Source organism: Narcine bancroftii, chromosome 3, assembly GCF_036971445.1.
Source record: "Narcine bancroftii isolate sNarBan1 chromosome 3, sNarBan1.hap1, whole genome shotgun sequence".
Lineage (NCBI taxonomy): Eukaryota > Metazoa > Chordata > Chondrichthyes > Torpediniformes > Narcinidae > Narcine > Narcine bancroftii.
This window is the reverse complement of record NC_091471.1, coordinates 67,983,068-68,001,546: the sequence shown is the minus strand read 5'-3', so window position 1 is coordinate 68,001,546 and position 18,479 is coordinate 67,983,068. Positions and strand designations below refer to the sequence as shown.

The following is an 18,479-nucleotide window of genomic DNA, read 5'->3' as shown; positions in this document are numbered from 1 at the left end:
AAATAGAACAGTTGGAAAGGGAAATAGTAAGTACAGAAAAAGAACTAGCAACAAGGGAAGATACAACAAAAGGAAGAGAATTGGTGGACAAAAAAATAAAATACGAAACATTACAGAGAAGAACATAATGAAAATAAAGCAGAAGTATTACGAGCTAGGAGAAAAAATGCACAAGATATTAGCCTGGCAACTTAAAACAGAACAAGTGAAAAGAAACTGTATTGGCATCAAGGAAAAGGACAAACAAATTACATACAGAGATTAATGAAAACTTTAATGAATTCTACGAACAATTATACCAAACTGAGAACAAAGGGAAAGAAGACAAAATAGATGAGTTCTTAGCTAAAATTGAACTACCGAAATTGCATCATAGTATACTTAACAGAACCAGAAATATAAATAAAAGAATTACGTAAGAAATTGAAGGAATATGGAGAAATATCAGGGTACAAGATCAACACAAATAAAAGTGAAGCGATGCCAATGAATAATGCAGATTACACAGAGTTTAAAAAAGAATCACCATTTAAATGGAAAACACAAGCAATCCAATACTTAGGTATTAGATTAGATAATAATTTCGGCCACCTATACAAATTAAATTATCAGCCATTAATGAAGAAATTAAAGGATGACTTAGAACATTGGAAAGAATTGCCACTAACATTGATAGGGAGGGTAAATTGCATTAAAATGAATGACTTCCCAAGGATACAATACCTATTTCAATCATTACCAATCATTTCAAACATTTCAATCATTAACAGATAAATTCTTTAATGAACTAAAGAGAATAATAAGAAAATTCTTATGGAAAGGGGGGAAACCGAAGATAGCGCTAGATAAATTAGCAGAATGGTAAAACAAGATGGTTTACAGCTACCAAACTTTAAAAATTATTATAGAGCAGCTCAATTAAGGTATCTATCAGATTTTTATCAATCAAGGGAAAAACCAAATTGGACCAAGATAGAGCTAGATAAAATAGGGGAGAAGGTACTGGAACATATACTTTATAAGTGGGATGAAAAACTGGTGCAACATAAACATTCACCAGTACTGCACCATTTACTCAACATATGGAAGAAGAAAGGAAAAAACAAATGACTAATTACCAAAATTATTATTGACACAAAATCAACGAATCCCTTTCACAATAGATAACCTTTCTTTAGAGAATGGGAGAGAAAAAGAATTAAAAGTATAGAGAATTGATTTTTGGGAAATAATTTATTAACATTTGAACAAATGAAGTAGAAATATGGAATAACTCATGGTACAATGTTTTCATACTACCAACTGAAAACCTACTTAAAGGACAAATTGAGAAGCAGACTGAGATTACCAGAAGGAAGCAGCTTTGAATATGTGATTACAGAAACAACGATAATAAAAAAGATTTATAATGAACATGTACATCAAGCTGCAAGGGAAGAAAAATGATGAAATAAGTTATAAACCCAAACAAAAGTGGGAAAAAGATTTAAACATAAAGATAAAAAATAAAATCTGGGAAAAATTATGCTCTGGAACTACGAAAAATATAATAAACACGAGGTTACGGATAATACAATATAACTGGTTACACAAGCTATATATCACACCCCAAAAGTTAAATAAATGGGATCCAACAGTATCAGATAGATGTTTTCGCTGTAAGAAGGAAACGGGAACAACAGTACATGCAATTTGGGCATGTGAGAAAGTGGAAAAGTTTTGGGAAGATCTAAATAAGTTATTAAATAAAATCACACAAAGCAACATACCAAAAAAATCCAGAGATTTTTCTTCTAAGTAATATAAGAAGTAAAAAATTAGGCCTCAAACTGGATGAAGCGCAAAAAAGATTTATTATGACAGCCTTAACTGTAGCAAAAAAAATGTATAACATCAACCTGTAAATCAGAAGAGAACCTGAGAGTACACCAATGGTATAAAGAAATGAATAAATGTATTCCATTGGAAAAAATAACATAATTTTAAAAACAAAGTAACATTATTTGAACAAATTTGGGAACCGTAGATGGAACACCACAGAGAGGGCCTACCTCGGACCTTGACCCCCTAAAATTATAAAATGAAAAGAAGACAAAATGACCTGATCCAGTGTGTAAAAGTAGATGACACAATTTTTTATTGTTTATTTTCACTGTGTGATGACATTGTTTAATGGTTTTATTGTATTGTATATGTTGAACATTTAATGGGTTTGGAGGGGGGTGGGAAGGGGAGAGGGAAGGTAGGGGGATAAAAAGGGGAGAAAATGCCACTGTGTAGATTTAAGAGGGAAAAGTTTGTATGTATTTTGATTGATATGGTTCATAGTGTGAAAAATAATTTAAAAAAAAAATATATATATATGCTTTCTCTTCAACCCCATCAATGGGCCCTGATGTTTCTGAGCATTCTGGACAGCCACTCTCAGTATTATTTCTTTATCTTGATAATGCAGGCATCTAATCAAAACAGAACATGTAGCCTGTTCCGGCAATGGTTTTTTTTCTATTAGCTCTATCCAATTCAATTCCATTCAGAAAATTATCAGAACCAAAAACCTCTGGAATCATTTTTGAAAAAAGTTGTACAGGATTACAGCCTTGAAAATCTTCTATCATCCCAATAATCTTCACATTATTTCTTTGGCTATGATTTTCCAATATTTCAATTTTTTGCTAAAATTCATTCCTCTGAAATCCCATGCCCATAGATGAATCTTTAACTTTATTAATTGCATCCTTACATTGATCCACCTGATCAAGGTTCTCTTGCATATTATCTTCAATTTTCTGAACGTGCTTTAACTTTGTCAACCACTTTAGTACATCTTTTCATTTTCTCCTTAATATTTTTTTATTTCCCCCTTGACATATTCAAATTTTGTATTAATATCACATCCTACAGATTCAAATTGCATATCAATCTTCTCATTCATTGTCTGCGATTGGTTCAAGATAAAAGGTTGTACTTATCTACCCATACCTTCACCTCTAACTTCAGGAATATCTACCTGCATGGCTTCTATTCTTTGTAATAGATGGGCTTCTTCATCTCCATCTTCTACTCCTTCTTCCTCCTCTCTAACTTGATCTTCTTCTTCTCCTTCCAAATCACTAGATGTAAAAACGAGCGCTTACGAGTCTGCCTCTGACTCCAAAGAAGGAAGAGCCTGCAGAGCAGCACTGTTGATAGCAGCTTTATTCATTCCTCATAGAGTAGGAGCTTGATCCGTTCTGAACATGTGCAAACTCTCATCTATGCACACTTGTTCCTGAAGTCATTATCCATTTTCTCTTCCCAGTTTCCCAAGACCAGATCAAGTGTTACCATCTCCAATAAACTGGAACAAACTTTCCTGCACACATTTAACAAATTCCACTCTATTCCAACCTTTCGCACTCTAACTTTCCAAATTAATATTTGGAAAATCCCCTGCAATGACAAAGTTGTTTGACCTGGCAGTTATCTCCTAGCATTTTGTTTCCATTGATTCCTGTTGACTACAGGCTTGTAGTACATCCCCAACAGGGTGATCATGCCTTTGTTCCTCATCCCATATAGTTTTACTCATCGACCCATCTGTAATGCCAACATTGACAATTGGTGTGACATTCTCTTTCACCTATAAAGCAATACCTCCTTTTTTATCCCACCTCTGTCCTTCCTGGAATACTGCATCCTGAAATGTTGAGCTGCCATTCCTGCCTCTCTTTTTTTTAAAACTTTATTTAAGATTTTATAACATGAATAAAATATAAGATTACATTAAAAAAATTAAGAATAAGATAATGAAATTACAATACAGCATCAGTAATCTAAATAAACTATACCCCCCCAATAATTATTACACAACATTAATAACCCAACTCAAATTAGTCCAACCCCCCCCGCTTCCCCAAAATAAAGAGTGAAGAATTAATAAAGTTAGTAATATATGTAAGAAAAAAAACCACTTACAAAAAAAAACAAAAACATAACAGATTAAAATACTAACAAAAAGAGAAGTAATTAATACTAAGATATCACACTTAAAAACATATTTAAATCAAACTTAAATGCATATATTTAACAAACGGAGTCAAAATAAAACATGTATTTAACTCAAACTTAATATAAAAAATTAGTAAAATTAGTAATATTATCTATCAAAAATTCTTAAACAATAATCAATTCTTAAAAAAGAATTGTAGCATGAAAAAAAACTTTCTCTATAGAAATAAACCTTCACCAAATATCAACTAACTTCACATCTGTCATCATATTAGTCACATAAACCACCATCTTAAAACAAAATTCAAACCACATTAAGCATTGTACAATTCAATTTTAGTACTCTTCCACCATTTTTCCCTTTTACTCTTGAATACTTATCCAATAAAAGCTCCAATACCACATTTAAATATCCCCAATCATTACATTAAAATTCACATATCCAAATAATAAAAACACATCTACTACAAAAACTATATCTTCAACAAACGGAGCATAAACCACAAACAAAATTCAAGCCTCATTAAGAATTGTACAATTCAATTTATAACTTTCACCATTATTCCCTTCATTTTATAACTAAAATAATAAAATAATATACACCAGAATTACCGCTCCTTTCACCTTGAAGTTAAAGAGAGAATAAAAAGCTTATCCATCCCATTCACAATTAAATTTCAACTATTCCTTATCTACTAAATAAACTTTACATAAAACCACATCAACTTTTAATTTTTAAAACAATCAAATACTTTCTTATGCTTAATAAAGTTATTAAAACCATAAATATTAAAAAAACAAATTTAAATTTAAACATTACTTAAAAAAAACACAAAAAAGAAGGAAAAAAAAGAAAGAAAGAAAAAAAACACCCCCTCCCCTTATCCCCTCCTAGAACTACAAAAAAAATTTAAAAAAATTTAAAAAATAAAAAAAAACCTTCACTCCTCAATCCAAAAATTAATAAGAATAAAAAAACCCAGGCAGGAGGCAACTGCTACCTCCTCCTGGGTCAACCGCTCATTGCGGTAAGTCCCACAAAATATTGGATGTGAGATAACTCACACGTAGCTGATGACTTCTGGAAAATAGTGCCCACCTAGCTCCCTCTCCCAACTCACGTTTCACTTAAACTATCATCATTATTTAAAATTTTCTCAAAGAAAAAAAAAACTTCTTTTTATTATTATTTTTTTAATCAATTTTATCACTTCGACCATCATTATTTCCATTTCTCCTTGGAATTCGATTCCCATCTTGTGTCTCCACTCTCTTTGGGGACCGTGGAGGACTACATCTTTCCGGAAATTGTGTAATTGGTAACGATTGAGCAAAATCCATAGCTTCCTTAGGATCATCAAAAAATTTTGGTTGGTAACCATCTTGAAAAATCTTCAATACTGCAGGATATCTAAATGTTGCTTTATAACCTTTTTTCCACAACACTTCTTTCACAAAGTTAAATTCACGTCGCTGAGACATAACTTCTTGACTCAAATCCGGATTAAAAAAAGCACGATTATTCTGAACCATCAAAGGAAATCTTTGTTATGCACTTCTTATGGCCACATGCAAAATTGTCTCTCTATCATAATAATTTAAACAACGAACCAAAACAGGTTGTGGCTTTTGTCCAAAAGAAGGCTTTCTTCTCAAAGCTCTATCAGCATGTTCCAGTATTAAGCCTTCTGGGAACTTATCTTGTCCTAATACTTGTGGAATCCACTCAGTAAAAAATTTTCTTGGATCTGATCCTTCCATATCTTCTGGTAAACCAACAATTTTTATATTATCCCGTCTGGATTGATTCTCCAAATAATCAACCTTTTTCACTAAATTTTTATTCTGAATTTGTAAAGTTTCAATTGTTTTATTGACATCTTGTAATTGATCTTGTACCTCAACTAAACCTTGGTCACAAAAATCAAGTCTTTCACTCGTTTTAAGCTTAAAAGCTCCATAATCAGCCATCTGTTGAGTATTAATATCCACCAAGTTATTAAGTTTAGTATCAAGTTGATCTAAAGTTTTAGCAAATTCTTTCAATGGAACAGCTAACTTAGATTCAAGACTCTTAAGAAACTTATCCACTGAAGTAGATTCAGACACAATAGGGTCCTGTTGTTTCTGAATAGCCAAAGGATCTTGTATTCCCTCCCTTAATTTAACTGCTTTTCTTGCAGTGTGACTTCGTGTAGAAACCCCTGCCATAACCTCCCCAGTAATATCTGGAGGTTGATGGTGAGGGTTATCCCCAAGCCATATTCTGTCAAGCATCTCCGACACATTAAAGTCTGTAGAAATCTTCATTGCAGGTGGTGCACTTCGCAGCGCCACCGCTACATCAGTCAGTGGACGTCCCTTTAACTGCAAGCCTTCAGCTGATGGCTTCCCAGCTGTTTCAGCTGTCAAAGGCTCTGTAACAGCGCTCATAGTGGGCATTGATTGAAATACACGCGCCCAGCGAGCCCTTTGTTCTAAGGGCTGCCGGGCGCCATTTTTAAAGAGCCCTACCGGCAGAGAATGGAGCTCCGCTGCTGATTCCTGTGCTTCTCCTCCTGGATCCATTCCACGCTGAGTCCTGGCTTCTTGTAAACAGGCTGATATCTTCGGAAAATGTAATTTCTTAATGATCTGTTGCCGTTTTTTTCTTGCTTTTTTTCAACAATTGTAGCATTGAAAACTAGTTTAACAGCTCTAACTATATCTAACCTTGAAAAGGTTTTAACGGGCATTTAAAGACAAAACAATACCAAAGAGTCGGGAGAGGGCTGAAAGGCACGTCTATTCCTTACGCCATCTTGCCACGCCCCCCCGCCTCTCTTTTAACAAGGTTTCAATAATGGTTACCACAATCCAATCAATTGCTTATAAGTTCATCCATCTTACATGACAAGCCTTTAGCATTTAAATAAATGCAGTTAAAACCAACAGTCCTTCCATGCTCTTGTAGTGGCGGCTACACTACTCCTTCAATAACACACACAACCAGATGGTTTGAGCTCAGTGAGCAGACTGATTTATTGCAAGCTGCTGGGCTGCACTTATATTCCCAACCCGGACCTGGCTGAGAATCGCGCTGGAGGGCGCTGATGTATCCCGGGCATCATGTGGTCCCCAAGCATGGGTTTCTGAGCCCCGAGCTGGAAGGAAGGGAAACCCCCCGATGGCGCCATTTTTGCCGGCTGCCCCGCCGCGTGGCTTACAAATGAGGCCGGTTCGCCTGTCTTGTGGTGAGCCGCCACACTCTCTGTCTTTCTCCTGCCCTCTAAACTTTCTCTCATCATCTTTCACACCAATTGGAATTTATTGAAATGAACATGTCATAAAATTCTAATCTCTCACCTGCCTCAGCCCTGCATAGGATCCCACCCTCATGCCAATCTAGTTTAAACCCACCAGTATAGCTTGAGTGAACCTGGTCACTCTCTGGTTCAAGTGCCCCTCATCTCACTTGAACAGGTTGACTCCCCCCCCAGAAGAGATCCAAATGATCCATAAACCTGGATTCCTGTCCCTGCTCCTTAACACAAATTAATCTGGCCTATCTTCCTTTTTCTGAGTTAACTAACACATGGCATCAGGAGTACTGCAGAGATCACTACCCTTGAAAAATGAGGGGAGATTTGATAGAGGTACACAAAATTATAATGGGTACAGATAGAGTAAATGCAAGCAGGCTTTTTTCACTGAGGTTGGATGAGTTAAAAACTAGAGAACATGGGTTAAGGATGAAGGAGAAAAAGTTTAAGGGGAGCATTAGGATAAACTTCTTCACACAGAGAGTAGTGGGAATGTGGAATGAGCTGCCAGCTGAAGTGATGAATGCAAGTTCAATTTTGACATTTAAAAAACATTGGACAAGTAAGGAGGGATGTAGTATGGGTGCAGTTCAGTGGGAGTAAGTTGAATAATAATTCAGCACAGACTAAAAGGACTGAAGGCCCTGTTTCCATGCTGTAGTGTTCCATGGTTCTATGTTTGTAAGCAAGGTTTAGAGGGATATGGGCCCAGCATGAGAAAATGGAAGTGGTTCACAAAGGCATCCTGATTGGCATGGACAAGCTGGGCCATCGGGCCGGTAGCCATGCTATGTAGCTACAGTGGAAGTACCAAATATTTAGAAATTAAACTACCTTTTACTGTTTCTCGCTGCTTATCTTTGGAGCAGTGGTTCCTCTTACCATTTTTCTCATCGTCATACCTGGGTTTCAGCCTTATTCTAATACTGTGTCGAGATCAACTTGTGCTTTTCAAACTTTCTGCTAATAAATCTTTTCTGCTTTAAACTGTGATAAGAATGATGCTTTTAAAAAAAAAACCTCTCGTTTACTTAAATTAGTTGAAAGCTTTCAATAAAATGGGGCAGGAGAGCAAATGTTAATTTCTTAATTCCCTTAGCTTGTTCCTACCTAAGATGTCTGAGTTAGGAGTGTTAGAAATTAAAGTACCTTTAAAGAAATTGCTCGAGACAAAAATTGAGAACAAAGAACATTTATTACTACAACAATGCAAAGTTGGGTGCTTCCCCTTACCCTGGGAATACACACATACACTGGGGCTCACCCAACTTTTATACAGTCAATTTCAGTATCAGAGTGCCCTCCCCCTTACATTCTTCTGCCCCCTGGATGGGTTTGGCATAGGTAATCCTTCCTGCCTACGTGCAGTTTCAGTACACTTGGAGGACCAGGGGGTATCCTGTGGGTGCCCCATCAGGTCATTGTCCTTATTCACACCTTCCTGATTCTCTGGGCTACAGTCTCTTGATATGCAGAGTTGACTCATTCTATCTAGGGTTGGCTAATTTCATATGTATAAATCTGTGTATGGTTAGCTAATTAGAAATGTATGACTTGGTACTTCTGTCCAGGGCTAGGAGACCCTTATCTGATCCAGACTACCTCAACTTCCTACATTCTATTGTACCTTACCATTCCTTATCTTAGTGCTATGGTCTTGTCACAAAGACTAGAAGATTCTTATGTTAATCGTGCTGACTCTGCTTTCCTGCATCCTAAGCCCCAAGCTTATCCTGTTTGAACTGGTTACAGCCATTTTACTGATGAACTTTAGTTTCTTCCATGTTCATAATTTTAGATCAATTTTCCCATCTCTCACAGGAGGTTGATAGTGTGAGAGATGGGAAAATTGATCTAAAATTATGAACATGGAAGAAACTAAAGTTCATCAGTAAAATGGCTGAAACCAGTTCAAACAGGATAAGTTTGGGGCTTAGGATGCAGGAAAGCAGAGTCAGCACGATTAACATAAGAATCTTCTATCCTTTGTGACAAGACCATAGGACTAAGATAAGGAATGGTAAGGTACAATAGAATGTAGGAAGTTGAGGTAGTCTGGATCAGATAAGGGTCTCCTAGCCCTGGACAGAAGTACCAAGTCATACATTTCTAATTAGCTAACCATACACAGATTTATACATATGAAATTAGCCAACCCTAGATAGAATGAGTCAACTCTGCATATTAAGAGACTGTAGCCCAGAGAATCAGGAAGGTGTGAATAAGGACAATGACATGATGGGGCACCCACAGGATACCCCCTGGTCCTCCAAGTGTACTGAAACTGCACGTAGGCAGGAAGAATTACCTATGCCAAACCCATCCAGGGGGCAGAAGAATGTAAGGGGGAGGGCATTCTGATACTGAAATTGACTGTATAAAAGTTGGGTGAGCCCCAGTATGTGTGTGTATTCCCAGGGTAAGGGGAAGCACCCAACTTTGCATTGTTGTAGTAATAAATGTTCTTTGTTCTCAATTTTTGTCTCGAGCAATTTCTTTAAAGGTACTTTAATTCCTAACAAATGGGGGCTCGTCCGGGATCACACTCCCTCCACTGACAGAGTACCCCGACGACGAGAGTAGGTGCACCCCGGCTGATTCAGCTGGACTCACGGGCGACGGGTGGCTGGTCAGTGGAAGAAGCGAGTGATATCCGAGAAGAGGCATTGAGAACAAACGGCGGAAGGACGCGCGCTAGAGCAGTACTGCCAGAACTCGGTAAGAGTATTTTACTTGTTCCTAAGTATGGGAATAGCGGGCAGTAGAGATGAGAGTCCTGACACAGGACGTGACCACCAGATAGCTACGTACAGCCCGCTTGGGATGATGTTATCTGAGTGGGGCACAGGAAAGACCCGCGGTAAAGACAAACTGACGACGGTCAGGTATTGTTGTAATGAATGGGTGGGATACCCGGTTAAAGGGAGCTCCGTGTACTGGCCAAAATTCGGATCCGAGGATGAATGGATGTGTGAAGCTTTGAACTTATGGCTCTATCAAAACCAGCCAGACAATGTTGAGAGCAGGGAATATGCAGCCTGCTGGCTCAAGGGATCCATTGAACAGCTGGTTTTGAATGAGAAAGAATCCAGGGATAAGAGAGAGGAGGAACCTCTTGTCCCTGAATCACAGGGTTGGGATGTGTTACATTCCCTCCCTCCACCCTATGTTCCTCCTATGCCGGCTCCTATCTTTCCTTCCCCTCCTATGACCTACCCTTCTGCACCTTCCCCACCTCCCCCACCACTAGAGAAGAGAGAAGAGAGCAGGAGTGGTATGATAACTTGCTCACAAAGCACTCGATTACCACCTCTGTTGGCAGGAGAGAGAGGTAACTTTAATTCAGAACAGCGTGAGACTCTTCAGGAAGAAAGGGCAGAACCCTTTGATTCATTTCCCAGGGAGCAGGAACCCAGACCTAATAAGCTAGAAACCAATTGGATGAGACCACTGTGGGAAGTTCCCATGGGAGAGGGTCTCGGTTTCGTAAATGTGCCCCTGACCAGTACTGAAGTGTGTAACTTTAAGAAAGAACTGACCTCCCTGATAGAAGATCCCCAGGGATGTGCTGAACAGTTAGACCAATTTTTGGGACCAAATATATATACAATATGGGGGTCTCGACATAGAATCCCCAGCAGGGGAACAATTGGTACTAACAGGTTTTGTTACCAACTCAGCCCCAGACATTAAGAGAAAATTACAAAAGACAGAAAATTGGCATGAGCAGGGAATAACCCAGCTTCTACAGATCACACAAAAAGCATTTGTCCAGACATCTGAGGATAAGCAGAAAGCAAAGGCTAACATTTTGATGCAAGCAGTTAAAGGAATAGTAGATGAGTAACATGAGAAAAAAAAAGGCAGGGACTGTGTGCCAGCTCCTGAATGTTGGGAGAAGTGCAGGGAGTGGGAGAGTAGAGACCAGAGATAATTTCATAAATCACGACTTCCCACTTCAGTCACTGACCAATATTGATTAAAATTCATGCTAAAAATTAAATGTCATAAATGATCGTTTTTCAATACTGTAGAATTAGCGAATTTAACTACCAGTTAATTCCAATTTATGAAATAAATTGTATTTAAAAGTGATTTTGCACAGGGAGTACCTGAGAATAGTGATGTTATAACATTTGCAGGGAGAAATGTTTGCGCAAATAGGGTGAGTTCTATACATCTTAACTTTAAGTGTATGTGAGATAAAGAAAGGATCTGATGTGTAAAGTGGCTGGATCAGCCAGTTGAAGGGGGAGTGTGCATGTCCCTTTAAGTGCACTGTGGCACTTGAAATTGAGGCTTCAGGCTCTTGTCTTGCAGTTAGAGGTATGGAGCCCTATCAACACATTTAATACATTTCTTCTACACATTCAGCAGTCAAGGTCCGTGAGTTTAAAGATCACCCACCTCTGGAGAATAAAGATACCTCTGGGGATTCCTATGGGGATTCCTATAAGTTTAATCATTCATTTCTCTGGTGCATTTTCCTCCGGAGTGAAATTAATGCCTCAGCACAATTTCTCTGTATTGCCGCTGTTATTTAATTCATGATAACTTTCCCCCATTCATCAGGTTTATATTTAAATCCGGTAGTGCGGATGTTACATGGTAAATAATCACGGAGGTAAATCCTGCGCAACTGGATTCAGCTTAATGGAGAAATAAACCTGCGAACTGGTCTATGGTGGTGTGTGAGTACTGCAATAGGTGGAATATGATTTAAATTGGTGGCATAGTTCAGAACAATTGGGTGCATAAGAATAATAATATCATTAAGAACTCACAGATCTTGTACCAGATGCTATTCAGTACATCTTGACTTAAGGACTGGAGAAATTGGCATGTTAGAATGAGATTGGCATGGTACCAATATTTCTTGATTCAATAATGACTCCACAAGCTCCAGGATTCATGCAGCAGAACTTTTAAGTGGAATATAATAGAAACTAGCCTGTACTTAAATTATTGTGTGTGCAATCTTCATAAGAACATCTTTTAACTTTTTTTGGTGCCTGTTTTACAGACTGTTTTAAATAAGGCCAGCTCCTGTGAGCTGTGGCACAAGGCATTTTACTTAAGGCAGAACTAAAGGTTGAATATGTTTCAAGTTCTCTTGCAGGGGCTCTTGTGCTGCAATGTCTGTTATGTACTCACTCTAACAAATTGGAGGGTTGTGCCCCATACAGACAAGCAGCTCCAACTGCATTTTAATAAGGTCTAACATATTCAAAACCCATGCAAATATGGTTTGTGTTTCATTTTACAATTTTTACACTAACACAAAGGAAAGTCAGATTGTTATTCATTTTATTAAAATCTAGTGATTGGTTATATGTAAAAGCATGGCAAGAGGATCAACTAAAACCTGCCTGGGATGGTCCCTTCTGTGTACTTTTAATTACAGACACCGCAGTAAGAACAAGAGAGAAAGGCTGGACCCACATTCAAAGAATTAATGACAAAGTGCCATAATGTTACAATTTTATTCGTTTTTTTTAATGGTTTATTCAGTTTTGTGTATTTTATTGCTGTTTTCAATGAGCTTTACATTTATCGTGGTTTATTCAGTTTTTGTGTATTTTATTGCTGTTTTCAATGAGCTTTACATTTATCGTGGTTTATTCAGTTTTTGTGTATTTTATTGCTGTTTTCAATGAGCTTTACATTTATCGTGGTTTATTCAGTTTTTGTGTATTTTATTGCTGTTTTCAATGAGCTTTACATTTATTGTTGTTTATTCAGTTATTGTTATATTTTATTGCTGCTTTCAATGGGTTTTACTTTCATTGTTGTTTTACTCATTTTTTGGAATATTGTTCGTTAATGTTTTAAGCCCCCCTGGAATAGGGGCAGCAGAGGTTACAATTCAGCTCCTTTAGAATGTAGACAGGGCATAGATTTAATGTATAATCATAATGGGATATAAGGGATCCCAATACGGACCAGGGGAATTAAACAGCTTTAGTGGAGTACATCTAATTTGTATCATAGCCTACACAGGTATTAAAGACAGGAGTTTTGAAGCGATAGCACAAAGGACATGGTGGGACAAAGACAGACAGAATGGTAGTCAGCATTGTACATGTAACAGAGAGAGAGAGAGTTAATACATATGCTAATGTACACAGACAGGCTGCAACTCACAAGTTCAATGATATATATGCTAATGTTAGCAGACAAGCTGCAACACACAGTTAAATCACAAGAAACAATCCCCCCCCTGCTTGGTCACTTTTCATCACCCCATGAAGGGGAGCACCAGTTTCCAACAACGTGAGCTGCTTGACACTTTAATATCAGGCTCCAAACAGCCTTCGGAGATCGGTGGCCCTAGGGTTCGGGGCTGAAGAGGACATCAGATACGAGCCACAATCAAACGGAACCGCCTGACTACTGCTACTCGTTCGCTGCTGAAGGCAGCGCTTCTCAGAGACTGCTACTCGTTCGCTGCTGTAGGCAGCGCCTCTCACAGACTTCGTCGGGACAACACTTACAAAGGTCGTGTGCTTCAAAGACACTGCTTCAATATTTCAACGTATGGGATGGACTAGACTCTTTACTGAGAACTGGAGCCTGATACTCCAAACCCTAATAAGCAGCTGGACTCACTCCCCTGACCTTCATGGTGCTCCCCTACCTAAAGACTTTACACAGACATTACAATTCGGTTATTGACCAGCTGGGTAAAACTACACCTTACACTTGAAAGATCAGTGTTACTGATCTAAAAGAAAAGTGAGGAGAGGGGGGGGGGGATCAGTCACACTGACACTAGTAACCAAAGATCAGTAACACTGATCATGGTGAAAGATCAGTATTACTGATCTAAAAGAAAAGTGAGGATTGTGAGAGATGGGAAAATTGATCTAAAATTATGAACATGGAAGAAACTAAAGTTCATCAGTAAAATGGCTGAAACCAGTTCAAACAGGATAAGTTTGGGGCTTAGGATGCAGGAAAGCAGAGTCAGCACGATTAACATAAGAATCTTCTATCCTTTGTGACAAGACCATAGGACTAAGATAAGGAATGGTAAGGTACAATAGAATGTAGGAAGTTGAGGTAGTCTGGATCAGATAAGGGTCTCCTAGCCCTGGACAGAAGTACCAAGTCATACATTTCTAATTAGCTAACCATACACAGATTTATACATATGAAATTAGCCAACCCTAGATAGAATGAGTCAACTCTGCATATTAAGAGACTGTAGCCCAGAGAATCAGGAAGGTGTGAATAAGGACAATGACATGATGGGGCACCCACAGGATACCCCCTGGTTCTCCAAGTGTACTGAAACTGCACGTAGGCAGGAAGAATTACCTATGCCAAACCCATCCAGGGGGCAGAAGAATGTAAGGGGGAGGGCATTCTGATACTGAAATTGACTGTATAAAAGTTGGGTGAGCCCCAGTATGTGTGTGTATTCCCAGGGTAAGGAGAAGCACCCAACTTTGCATTGTTGTAGTAATAAATGTTCTTTGTTCTCAATTTTTGTCTCGAGCAATTTCTTTAAAGGTACTTTAATTCCTAACAATAGATCGCTGTTCAGAAGGTACAGCTGTAACAATGCTCAAGGCTCAACAATGTCTCGAACAAAGCAATCTGCTTGATCAGCGTCTTATTCATCAGCTCTTCAGCAATACCTCCAAAACCTGCAAACTCCAATACTTTGAAGGGCCAAAGTAGCAGATGCATAGAAATCCCATTATTCCAATGTCATAAACCGTCCTGACAGGAGATTATACGGATAGCTCTATCATTTTGTTGCATCAGGATAATGAAATGCCACATCCAACAGCCTTTCAAGCACAAACTCAACAACACAACTATGGTGTTGCAAGAATTTGCAGCTCCACCATCTTTGCAGGGCAGCTGTTAGGCAAAATTAGATGGGCTTAATAATAATGTTTTTAAAAATATGATTTTAATCCTGCTGCAATGGTATCATTGATGAGAATTAAATCTTTCCAATACATCCACATTTTCTGACTAAAATCCACATTCTCCTATGCTTTATTCAAACCCTGCTCTCATACCTTTCCCCCTTGACTTTATCTAGCTAACCCTTAAATGCTCTCACTGATTATGGTCAGGAGTTCTGCATTCTTACCATTTACTGGTGAAAGGCACATATCAAATGCCCTCATGGATTTTTCAGCAACTCGATTATATACGCAGCCTATAAACATTAAAGATCAAAATTTACTACAATTGACCACTCACATTTCATTTTGAAAAAAGCTGAAAATAAATAGGTATGTATAAATAATCATGTATTTGAAAATCATACACAAACAACTGTAACTTAAGAGCTATATTAGTTTATGGACAGATATTAATCATGTTGAATTTACTGCGATTTTGAAAATGCTTTTCTCCAAGGGATAAATAGCAATAAAATATTCATGACTACACTATCTATAATTCACATAAAATGTACTTCCTCTTCTGAAAGATTTTAGAAAATTATTTTTTTTAAAGTAAGTCACACTGGCAATAAATGAAACAATGAAAAACAGTTTTGAAGATGATACTCACATAATTCTTGTTTGTAAACTCTGATGGATTACTTGCAAGTAACATGGATATTAATCTTTATACCAATTTAATAATGTTTATGAATTTTTAGAGAAACTGCATTTTCTTTTTGAAAATCACAGAATCCAGCTTTACAAGTAAGTTAGTTTAAATTAAAGCCGCAGTTTAAAGTTATTTCATTTACTTATTTTAGAATATGCAGCATTCGTATCAAAGCTTTGACAATACATGTAGCCAAAAGTTTTAGGTTCATATTTTCAAATATTTTTGACTGACAAGGGAATAAAAGGATGTCGTATAATTCAGTTATTTAATAAATTTAAGAGACTATTTCGATTTACATTTTAGGTAACCTTGATAGGATGTCAAAATCCAACTGAAATTGTTTCAGCTAAAATATGCTGAAGGCAGTAAATGTGAAGATCAAGTTTAATAAGACAGATGACCTTTGCACATTAGTGTGCTGTTTGTGACTGTATGGGGAAATGATTAACATAAAATGCTTGTAGCTTTGGAATGAGCTTTGACATACAAGGTAAAATGTCAACATTTCCCTGGGAACTGTAAGGCAGCTTTTATAAATTAATATGCCATGTCAACAATTGAATCTGATATTTTTAGCTTTTTTTGCTCTCTGTAGTTTGCGGCAGTGGACATTTAAGGAGAAGGAAACTTCGTGGCCTCGAGCACAATGAACTAATTTGATCACATTTTAGGGCAGATAAACTTGATTGTTATGTGTAACACAAGTTAAATATCTATTTCAAAATTACAATGTCCTACATGGTAGGCTGATCGAGAATGAAGATCCATGGGATCCATGGTGAATTGATAGCTTAAATTCAGAATTGACTTGCCCTCAGAGGATTGTGGTGGATCAGGGCTGGGATTTACATAAATGAACTGGATGAAACAGCAGAAGGGTGGGTGGCTGAGGTATGTTTGCAGATAATGTGATGATTGGTGGAGTTGTGGATAGTGCAGCTGGCTATTAAAGACATGGCAGGATACACTGTAGATCAGTTGTAGATATGGGTGGAGAAATTGCATGTGGATTTTAAGTGTTGCACTTTACAAGATGAAATGCTGGGGAAAAGTTTACAGTTAATGGCAGGACTCTTAAAAACATTGACGTGCAGGTAGATAGGAGGATCCATGTCCATAGTTCCCTGAAAGTGGTCATGCTGTTGATAGGGTGATAATGAATGTGTATAGCATGCTTGCCTTCATTGGTTAGGGCACTGAGTTCAGAGAAAGTACATGTAGCTATATAAAACTTTAGTTTGGCTGTAGTGGAGTATTATGTGCAATTGTGGTTGCTCAATTACAGGAAAGATGTGGAGGCTTTGGAAAGGGTGTGGAAGAGATTTACCATCTGCTGTCCAGATTAAAGGTTTTAAACTATAAGGAAAAGCTAGATAATTTTAGTTTTTTTTTAATGGAGAATCAGAGGTTGAGGGAAACTGATAGAAGATTATAACATTTTAAGAGACATATACAGTAGTACCCATCTCCGTAGGAAATAATGTTCCAAGACCCCAGGCGGATGCCTGAAATCTTATAGACACACACACACACACACACACACACACACACACACACACACACACACACACACATTTTTTTTCTATACATACACAAGCACTGTGATACCGCGACAAACAATCTGAATATTATCTGAATACAATCTGTACTGTATTTTTGGATCGTGGGTAACTGAAACCATGTATTAAGGGGGACCACTCTGTCGGGTAGACAATCAGAATCGTTCTCTGAGGGTAAACATTTCAAGACCAAGAGGACATGTATTTAAAGAGAGAGGGAGAAAATATGAAAAAAAAATTTTGCACAGAAAGCAGTGCATGCCTGGAACCAAATACCAGGGATAATGGTGGAATCAGATAAAATAGTAGCTGTCAAAATTATCTTCTTTTATAGTCACCTGGAGAGACTTGAATGTCATTTGTTTATGATTAATTCAGAAAAGATCTGTACCAAAGTTGAATTGAGTTTTCCAAGGTTTATTAAACCTTATATCAGTTACAACATTATTACAACTTTGTTATTTAGTACTAAAACTGTGGTGATATGCTATTACACCACTAGTTCATTTGAGGCCACCACCTGATGACCTTGTATATAAAGCCAACCGGAGCTAGGCTCCTTCTTCTGACCTAGGCTTGCATAGAGGCAAGATCGAGATGTATATATTAGTCTATTAAAACTGGCATTTAACTTGCACTCTTCCCTCATGTGGTCAATGTTAGTCACAATTTAACAGAGTAATATATAACCAGGAGGAAGCTACTTCTGCCCTCGCCCATGCTCCCCACTCCTCCAAAACCTGATCTAAGGACCTGAAAATGGAGATGGCTCCCACGCACGAGCAAATGAGTATGGACCAGACAGAGAGCTGAGGGACCGAAATCACGGTGGAGAGAAGGATTCACCCAGCGACTGTGGACCTGGAGCAAGTAAAGAGTGGCCAAAAGCCCCACCTGTCAGTTAATTCACTGGAACCAGGACTGGCCATGCAACCCCCCCCCCCCCGGGTTCTGGATTTATAATCAAGAATCGTGACAAGCACAGGCAGAAGGCATACAGCAAGTTACCCTCCCAATTAAGATCTACAGCCATGACCGCATGGAT

General features: G+C 37.9%; 1 long non-coding RNA gene across 1 annotated transcript in view; it reads right to left on the bottom strand.

The window, feature by feature from the left end:
- LOC138756130 (uncharacterized) overlaps positions 1–16,234 on the bottom strand; it is a 35,627-nt gene extending 19,393 nt beyond the window's left edge. The window contains exons 1-2 of the long non-coding RNA XR_011352781.1: positions 15,831–16,234; positions 15,403–15,471 (exon numbers count right to left, since the gene is read on the bottom strand). This is a non-coding gene — a long non-coding RNA (uncharacterized lncRNA). The remainder of the gene's footprint in view (positions 1–15,402; positions 15,472–15,830) is intronic.
- Between the last annotated feature and the right edge of the window lie 2,245 nt (positions 16,235–18,479).